This window comes from Triticum urartu, chromosome 7A, assembly GCF_056163025.1.
Source record: "Triticum urartu cultivar PI428250 chromosome 7A, HENAU_Tu73, whole genome shotgun sequence".
Lineage (NCBI taxonomy): Eukaryota > Viridiplantae > Streptophyta > Magnoliopsida > Poales > Poaceae > Triticum > Triticum urartu.
In genome coordinates, this window is record NC_141879.1 from 261501929 (window position 1) to 261511945 (window position 10017).

Below are 10017 nucleotides of genomic sequence, written 5' to 3' on the forward strand. Positions count from 1 at the left end.
TTTTGCTCCTTTTGATCTCCATCTTCGGGGCTCCATGATCATCGTTGTCACCGGCATGACACCATGATCTCCATCATCGTGTCTTCTTGAATTTGTCTCGTCATCTATTACTTCTACTACTATGGCTAACGCTTTAGCAATAAAGTAAAGTAATTGCATGACGTTTATGTTGACACGCAGGTCATAAATAAATTAAGACAACTCCTCTGGCTCCTGCCGGTTGTCATACTCATCGACATGCAAGTCGTGATTCCTATTACAAGAACATGATCAATCTCCTACATCACATATATCATTCATCACATCCTTTTAGCCATATCACATCACAAGGCATATGCTACAAAAACAAGTTAGACGTCCTCTAATTGTTGTTGCAAGTTTTTACGTGGCTGCTATAGGTTTCTAGCAAGAACGTTTCTTACCTACGCGAAAACCACAACGTGATATGCCAATTTCTATTTACCCTTCATAAGGACCCTTTTCATCGAATCCGATCCGACTAAAGTGGGAGAGAAAGACACCCGCTAGCCACCTTATGCAACTAGTGCATGTCAGTCGGTGGAACCAGTCTCACGTAAGAGTACGTGTAAGGTCGGTCCGGTCCGCTTCATCCCACGATGCCGCCGAATCAAGATAAGACTAGTAACGGCAAGTAAATTGACAAAATCGATGCCCACAACTGCTTTGTGTTCTACTCGTGCATAGAAACTACGCATAGACCTAGCTCATGATGCCACTGTCGGGGAACGCAGCAGAAATTCAAAATTTTCTACGCATCACCAAGATCAATCTATGGAGTAATCTAGCAACGAGGGGAAAGAGAGTGCATCTACATACCCTTGTAGATCGCTAAGCGGAAGCGTTGAAGTGAAAGGGGTTGATGGAGCCGTACTCGTCGTGATTCAAATCACCGATGATCCTAGTGCCGAACGGACGACACCTCCGTGTTCAACACACGTACAGCCCGGTGACGTCTCCTACGCCTTGATCCAGCAAGGGGAGAAGGAGAGGTTGGAGAAGACTCCATCCAGCAGCAGCACGACGGCATGGTGGTGGTGGAGGAGCGCGTGAACTCCAGCAGGGCTTCGCCAAGCACTACGAGAGACGAGGAGGGAGAGGGGTAGGGCTGCGCCAACAGGGAGATTGAATCGCGTGTGTTGGGCAGCCCCAAACCTCAAGTATATATAGGGGAAGGGGAGGGGCTGTGCCCCCACCTAGGGTTCCCTCCCTAGGGGTGGTGGCAGCCCCCAGATCCCATCTGGGTGGCGGCCACAAGGGGGAGAGGGGGAGGCGCACCTAGGGTGGGCCTTAGGGCCCAACTGCCCTAGGATTTGCCCCCTTCCCCTCTTGGAGGCGCCTTGGGCCTTGGTGGGAGGCGCCCCAGCCCACCTAGGGGCTGGTCCCTTCCCACTATTGGCCCATGTAGGCCTCCGGGGCTGGTGGACCCACCTGGTGGACCCCTGGACCCCTCCGGTGTTCCCGGTACACTACCAGTGATGCCCGGAACACTTCCGGTGGCCAAAACCATACTTCCTATATATCAATCTTTACCTCCGGACCATTCCGGAACTCCTCATGACGTCCGGGATCTCATCCGGGACTCCGAACAACATTCGGTAACCGCGTACATACTTTCCCTATAACCCTAGCGTCATCGAACCTTAAGTGTGTAGACCCTACGGGTTCGGGAACCATGCAGACATGACCGAGACAACTCTCCGGTCAATAACCAACAGCGGGATCTGAATACCCATGTTGGCTCCCACATGCTCCACGATGATCTCATCGGATGAACCACGATGTCAAGGACTTTATCAATCCCGTATACAATTCCCTTTGTCTAGCGGTACGATACTTGCCCGAGATTCGATCGTCGGTATCCCGATACCTTGTTCAATCTCGTTGCCGGCAAGTCTCTTTACTCGTTCCGTAACACATCATCCCGTGATCAACTCCTTGGTCACATTGTGCACATTGTGATGATGTCCTACCGAGTGGGCCCAGAGATACCTCTCCGTTTACACGGAGTGACAAATCCCAGTCTCGATTCGTGCCAACCCAACAGACACTTTCAAAGATACCTGTAGTGAACCTTTATAGCCACCCAGTTACGTTGTGACGTTTTGGCACACCCAAAGCACTCCTACAGTATCCGGGAGTTGCACAATCTCATGGTCTAAGGAAATGATACTTGACATTAGAAAAGCTTTAGCATACGAACTACACGATCTTTGTGCTAGGCTTAGGATTGGGTCTTGTCCATCACATCATTCTCCTAATGATGTGATCCCGTTATCAATGACATCCAATGTCCATGGTCAGGAAACCGTAACCATCTATTGATCAATGAGCTAGTCAACTAGAGGCTTACTAGGGACATGGTGTTGTCTATGTATCCACACATGTATCTGAGTTTCCTATCAATACAATTCTAGCATGGATAATAAACGATTATCATGAACAATGAAATATATAATAATAACTAATTTATTATTGCCTCTAGGGCATATTTCCAACAAGCATTTATTATCCTCCAAACCCTCCAATCCAGAACTCGCCTGTGTTAAAGGAGAGGATTTAAATGAGTAGCGAGAGGACTAATCCACATTTTAGTAGGGGTACCCCTGACTAAAAATTTTTAGTCTCAAGACTAGTTTTAGCCCCTCTTTAGTCAGGGGTGCTTGGAACTTTAGCCTCTTAAAGAGACTATTTTTAGTCAGACTAAAATAAGTCCCTTGGATCCAAGCACCCTCTAAGCATCCTGGAATTCTTTGACAAAACTAAGCACCCTGAAATTCTTTGACAACTAAACAGCTGGCTATATGATGTTGGGCATATATATTGTACGTATATAATGTGAAGAAACGAGTGGTAGTACTATACCAACTAAAAGATGAAATGTAAGAAATACTAGTATGTAAGTACCGAAGAGTTAAAGTAACAAGAAGAAACATAACATAGTTTTGCTGGGGGCTCAGCACAACACACCCCTCAAATTAAATTAAGCACACCTGAAATTAAACTTTGCAACTATTCCGGTAGACACTGCATTAGAACCACCATGAGCAACAACACTGCCACCTTACTCGGAGTCCTCGTCCACGTCCTCGACTTGGTCCTTGTCCCTCTTCCTCTTGGCCGATACTTCTTTGCTTGAACCGCACACTTGGCTGTTGCTCTTCATCCAACCCTTGTATATATTGAAGCAAAGGTAGCCATCCATTGCAGCGTAGTGGGTGTGGTCTATATCTAGTACATTCTGCTGCCATGCATGATGATGAAACGTGTATGGAGGTTTCTCCAGTTTACCGTACAAAGGATGAACCATGGCTCCTGCCAGGGTCAGTATTGAAGGCTGACGAGAGGACACCGGCCGATTCTTCTGGAGGTCGAAGGTGTTGCCTACAACGAGGCCTATCTGACGCAGGATTTCTTTGTCGTTACCAAAGTCTACAGTAACGAATTTGACTAGGTTGCTCTCGAGGAAGTCCTTAAAATCCTGGCACTCAACGTCGGCATGGCATATGTGGTAGACCAAGCATAAGTCATGCACGCAAACCTGGATCACGGCGGGCTTCTTCCTCTCTTCATCCTTTAGATCCTTCTCTCGTCCCAGGACTGTGGTGTACTGAACATCTAGCCCAGCGACCCACTCATCATCTGTGTCTTCGAACATGCGTCTGAAGCGAGAAAGGCATCCTTTCACCGTCATGGAAGAACGGGTGTAGATGATGCCGAACTCATCAACGGTGATGGTTCTAACCTTGTACTCACCGCCGATCGGGGAGATTTGGGACGCCATGGATTTGGGAGGAGGGTTAGGATTAGTGGAACTGGCGTAATGTGAATGGACAGGACGACTAGGAGCGAACCGCCGTAGTATTGAAGGACGTGCGGGGACGAGTAGGAGCGAACTGCCAGTGTGCGATCGGCGGGGTAGTGGCTTTCCATTCTCCCATGATACGGGCTTCCGAGAGCCCTTGGATCTGAGATCGAACGGTTGCATGGCGTGATTCTAGACCCATGGGTGAATATCCTATCCTGGAGGGTTATTCTGCAAATTTTCAGCAACTTAGCATGCGACCGTTTGATCTCAGATCCAAGGGCTGCCAGCAGCCCGTATCGTGGTCGCGCCTACCACGACCGTCGCGTCGCTTGTGCGGTCGCACCCTTGGAGATTTAACATAGTGTATTAGGCTATCTGATGTTGGCATGTCATACATAGTCATCACTTAGTCACTCATACTACAACAAGGTTTTGTCTATAAGTGTATTTTTTTACTTCTCTCTATCTCTTTCTTCGTACTCCCTCCGTCCCATAATATAAGAACGTTTTTGACACTAGTGTAGCGCCAAAAACGTTCTTATATTATGGGACACAAGGAGTACTAGTATTTATTGCATTTGCCAAGGAGTGACCTCTTCCAATGAAATGGTGTTGCTAAGTTTGCTTCATTTCATTAGCTATAGACTCAAAATTGTCTTTTCACCTAGGTACACGCACTTAGCACCGTTTCTTCCTTGGGTCACCAAACTAGTCTCTCTCTTCTTGATTAACTTGCCACATCAGACTTTATGCCTATGTGGCAAGCTTAAGCGCTTGTAGGAGCAAGTAAAAGTAAGTACAATAGTGCACTTTACATGGCATTTTTGCATATGTGGAGGAAAGAGAGGCATGGAAAAAGTGGAGAAGTGGGCTCTTATGCAAGAGCCAGCCTCTACTACATGGTGGAGCATTGGGAGAGGAACATGTATGGAGGTGGTTAGGAATCGGGAGACTCACGCCGGTCGTAGCGCCGCAGTTAAAATGATAATGGCAAGTCAAATCATGGGGGGCCACCTGTCCAGCAGTAACTTGCTGTCAAATCACACAGCCCTATGTTTGCAGCAGCCTACTCCCTCGTCTTCTCGCGTCTCTGTCGAACCGACTAGGCGGAACTGCCCCGCCGCCTACCGCGTAGGAAAAGCCCCGCCCTCGACTTTTAAATAGTATACAGTATACTATTTTTGTATCCATGGATTGCGCCCGCGCCATGGAGCAAAGCATCTAGAAAACGGCGGTACACATGTACGGAGTATACAGCACGCCCGTCACGTTCGCTTCGCACCCCAGACGGTCGGTCAGTCTGGCACGCTGCTCTCCGAATGGAACACGCGTCATATTGCGTTTGCACACACATGTGGGACAACAATTGAGAACCGACCATCGGCACACTCCCCGGCCCCGCAAGTCGGGTGACTTAATAGAAGAGGGAGACGAGCGATAGTACTAGAGAAGTGTTGTACTACGTTGGTGCCTAGACGATCCTTGCAAGACACGGAAGATCAGTTCATCCATGCATGTGACCAGACTCCTGCAGACACGCCTGGATTGGCTATCGTCTACATATCGTGCAGGCTGTGTTGTACATGGCTGTAGTTGTGGTGAGAAATCTAAAAAAAGGTTTCTTGTCATCTCGCAAAATTAGGTGTCATGTGCTTCGGATCACTGCTAGGGTTAAACAGTGACAACTGAGTTGGGCTAGTCATTGGGGGCACATGCATGAACAGTGACTACTTGGCTACCATCTAGGTCAAGCCCGCTATGTTAATTAGGACATCTATTGACGGACCCCTTTTCTATGAGTTTATCTTTAATTTGAGCTTTGTTCCTCGTCTAGTTTGTCCGTCGGGATTCATGTTGTCTCCTTTGGGCAGTGAGGTTATGATTTCTTGTCATGTGGCATTCTTTCATGTTATATGTTATAATCCGGCACTTCAGATCAAAATGACAACAACTGCGCCTCTGGGCCACGTGCATGAAGACTTCTCGACAGTCATTGACGAGGTCAAGCCGGCTCCGGTAGACAAAAGAAAACTAGTACTACTCCACTATATAGGCAGGAGCCTCCGCGCTTGCTTGCTAGTGTTGCTCTCTTCACACTGTCTCGGCCTCTCCAGATCTAAACACGACAGTGGTGGCCACTCTCTCTCTCTCTCTCTCTCTCTCTGCTCACCGCTGGTCACTGATCCAGCCGGATCCTCTCTGCCGGGGAAGGTGAGAAGGTGCAACGTTCACGCGGTCGTCCTCGGCGACGGCTCTCACGCACTGCTGGGCGCGTCCCAATCAGCCTGCCTTGTCGTTCCCTCCCAAGCACCGTTGGCGAGGGAGGGCCTCCGACCCTTTCTTCCTCGCTGTCGTAGTGTGGGCAGATCTGGCCTCCCGCCGCCCACCTAGCGACATCCCGGCGACCATCAGGTATAACTTCCTTCGAAACCGGCCTTGCTCTACTTCCTGAGCTCCTGACGTCGCTGCATTTGTATCTTTTACTATTTCTCAGGCCCCCTCATAGATAGGATCGATCGGCTGTTTGAAAACCACCTAATTTTTTTATGTTTAAGAGGTAAAACTAGTTCATGCACTCGAATCTAGTACTACTTGGTTCAAACAAGGAAGAAAGGGGGTGGGGGTGGGGGAGGATTTGTTACCTGAATCTAGGACTTGGTCGAAAGAGGAAATAATGTGCATGAAAAGTAGCAGAGACTGGCTATCCAACTAGTCTCTAGGTCTAATAGGGAAATAAAGGGAAACGCAGTACAAACTCAATATAAACCCGATCTGTTGGTTGAAAAAGGAAAGAAAGTGGGGACTGGGGGACAAGTCAACAGAGTAAGTCCAGCACTAGATTTGCTAGCCTCACACAGTATAAGGTGGCTATACCGAACAAAAATGGGACCAACCCAGATATCCTGTTCTGCTGTTTGTTGCCCCGAGCCACTCTTATGTAATGCGACTGGTAAAATGTAGCAGTCGCACTGTTAAAAGTAAGGACACGTTAAACCAATGTTGTTTTCAATGTAATGCCTCCAGTAATATGAATCAATGACACTTCTTTACATGTCCTGCTAAAATTTCCCATTAAGATAAGTTGGTTCTTTTCGTTAGAAATGCAACTGTCCTGGTCCACCTACTCTCCCGTGCCCAAAGTAATGTCGTATTTAATGGTTGTCATAGTTAATCCTAATGCCCACACTAATATCTAGCAATGCCAGTGCTTTAGAAATTGCTACTGTCCTTGTAGGATTGCCATTCAGATAAGGAACATGCTTCTTTTCATTTGATGCATGTTTCATCACTTGTTAGTCACCCTCCTTTCCACCTTTTTTGTGCAAACAGAGATATACATTTCACGCTCGATCTTAGTTGAACTGCACAAATGATAACCAAATTGTCGTTGAGCATTCCAGGAGCTTCACAACCAACCTTGATGTTGCTCAATTTTATTGCAACTAATGAAGAAGAAGCTCTGTGGGTTTCGTTTTCTGATGGAAATGGAACCGGGGCTGGAGCCCTTTTCTTAAATTTTTTTTGAAGAAGAAGCTGCTAGCTCACGGGACATTGCTTCATTTTAGGTGAACTGCACCAAAAGGTCCCATGAATTGAATCATCCATGTTGGTGACTGAAAGAGCCAGCTTCAGCATCCCAGTCTAAGCACCCCCGACCTCCATCCTTGCGATGCACGGTACACCTCGTTTGCCACCTGCTTGACCCTAGTGTCACTGATAAAATGAAGTAATAATATAGTTAAAATAGAGCGAGTGTCATCTCTATCATTTCATTTCCAATGTAGATAAAGAAAGTGCTTCTCTTTGTTAATGTATGTTTCATCAACTAGTCCCATTGTTAATGTTTAAGCGTTTCTGCAAACTGGGGTGCTTAATTTTAGTTGATATGTACAAAAATAGAGATTTCAATGTCTCAAAGGCGCCTCCTTGTACTACCGCTGTACACTGATGTTCATCACTGGCAGAAGGTGTATCTGGGAGACTTGGGACGATGTCCAGTATGAGGCGTACCGTATGAGGCGTCGCAGGGCCCATCTCGCCCTCGCAGCATGGCATACTATGATACTATCGCAATATTTTCTTCTATTTATTTTTTGTGTTTCATCAACTAGTGCCACTATAATGTAATCACGCTTTTTCATTATCTGTGCAAACAGGGTTATTCAGCTGCATTTTGGTGGAACTGCACAAATGTACGTATGGAACCGGCATATATGCAGAGTGCGAGGTGTGCCAAGTAAAAAATTACCGACACCAACCATGCTGCATGCACGCATTGGCATCCACCCCCACTAGTAGGATGTGTGGCACTCTCTGTGGACGGATCTTTCTCGGCAACAAATCATCTAACCAAATACTAGTAGCTTATATTGGCAGTTTTCTAGGGAGTACTCTTTTCTGAAAGAAGCACCAATCTATTTTTCTTTATTTGTACACTGTGTCACAACTTTGACCCAAAGGTCCAGAGCTATTTTAGGGTGATTGGCGTACTACTCGGAGACTAATTGTAAGCATGATTTTCATTAGCTATCACACTGATTGTAAGCATGAGCAGGTGGAAGATTAGGTTAGTGCGAAGCTTACCTTAAAACCCTACCGCCGCCGTTGAAACGAGGCGAGCGTCAAGGGAACCGTGGAGAACGGCGGGGAAGCGACGTCGCGCCATCCGGCCTCCTCTTGCAGTGGGAGAACGAATACTCCTGTGGCTCCGGCTGGCTCCGCACCCTCACGAATGACACACCATACTCGATCGATTCGTTATCCTTTGGGTGCTCGACCTTTGACCTGTACGCCCACCACCTCCGCCTGACTTTCGCCTCGGGCGAATCTGTCTGCTCCATCGCCCAGAGGAGATACTCGATGAACTCGGAGGACTGCGGCATAACTGCCGCCGATGAGCACATGTACATCGCCGCCCTCATCGCCGCTGTCTCGCTCTTTCGCATACATTGCCACGTGGCCTGCACCGTCCTTGAAATCTCCCACTCATTGGCAAACCAACTAAGGATCTCCTTCAACCTGGCTAACTTTGCCTGGTCGCCGCCAGCGATCTGCCTGATTCACTGCTGCATCCTCTCCATAGATGTCCTTCTGAGTGGTCTGGTGCTAGCTTTGGAAGATGGGAGGAGAGACGATGGTCTTGCAATAGAGAAGAGGGAGAGGAGAGACAGTGGTTTTGGAATGGAGATGATGTAGAGGAGAGGAGGTGGTTTTGCAATGGAGAAGATCAGAAGAGGGAGAGGCGAGACGGTGGTTTTGGAATGGAGATGATGGAGAGGAGAGGAGGTGGTTTTGCAATGGAGAAGATTAGAAGAGGGAGAGGCGAGACGGTGGTTTTGGAATGGAGATGACAGAGAGGAGAGGAGGTGGTTTTGCAATGGAGAAGAGGGAGAGGAGCGTGCGGCAGCGATTTAGGATTGGACGAGAGGACCGGCACGCTGTGACTTGATCAAAATCAAAATCAATTTACCCTTCAACTAAGAAAGCAACCCCACATTAACTAGTCTCCCTTTTATTCTGGGTCATAATTGACCATGATTTTCGCACATAAAATATATGTTATACGTTGCAAAAATAATATAATTTGAAAGTACATTCAGATACAAACCAAACAATACAATTTTTGGTGACATGCATTCACATTTTGCTTGTCAAATACAGTACGTGGCCAAACTTTGACCCAAAATACGCAAAACAACAAAAAAATACTTCCAAGACTAGCACCGCTCTTCCGCTCTTCTCCTCTTAAACCACCGCCACTCCTCTCCTGTTCCAATCTAAGTGCAGCACCGCTCCTCTCCTCTTCCATTTCAAAACCACCGCCCCTCCTCTCCTGTTCCAGTCCCAAACCAGTGTCGCTCCTCTCCCGTTCTAATCCAAAACCAGCGCTGCTCCTCTCCTCTTCCATTCAAAAACCACCGCCGGCGAGTGAAGGTGCTGTGGAGAAGTAGATCGATGGAGGAGTACAACCGATACGTGAGGATCGCAGACGGTGACCTTGTGAAGCTAGCTAGGATGTTGGAGATACAGTATTGGTTTGACAACAAGGACCAACTAGCGGCGACGGCGACATCCATGGCCAAATATCTTCAATAGAGCAAAAAGGCGGCGATACTCCCGGAGGGAGTCGCGCCGGAGTACATAGAGCTGCTCCTCTGGGGCATGGAGCAAACAGATTCACCGAATCCGAT

General features: G+C 47.6%; 1 protein-coding gene across 1 annotated transcript in view; it reads left to right on the forward strand.

Annotated features, from left to right (window-relative positions):
- Positions 1–8596, forward strand: part of LOC125522389 (uncharacterized) — a 43631-nt gene extending 35035 nt beyond the window's left edge. Inside the window, exon 5 of the mRNA XM_087537066.1 lies at positions 7984–8596. The gene's annotated coding sequence lies outside the window, so the exon portion shown is untranslated. The remainder of the gene's footprint in view (positions 1–7983) is intronic.
- The last annotated feature ends 1421 nt before the right edge of the window (positions 8597–10017 follow it).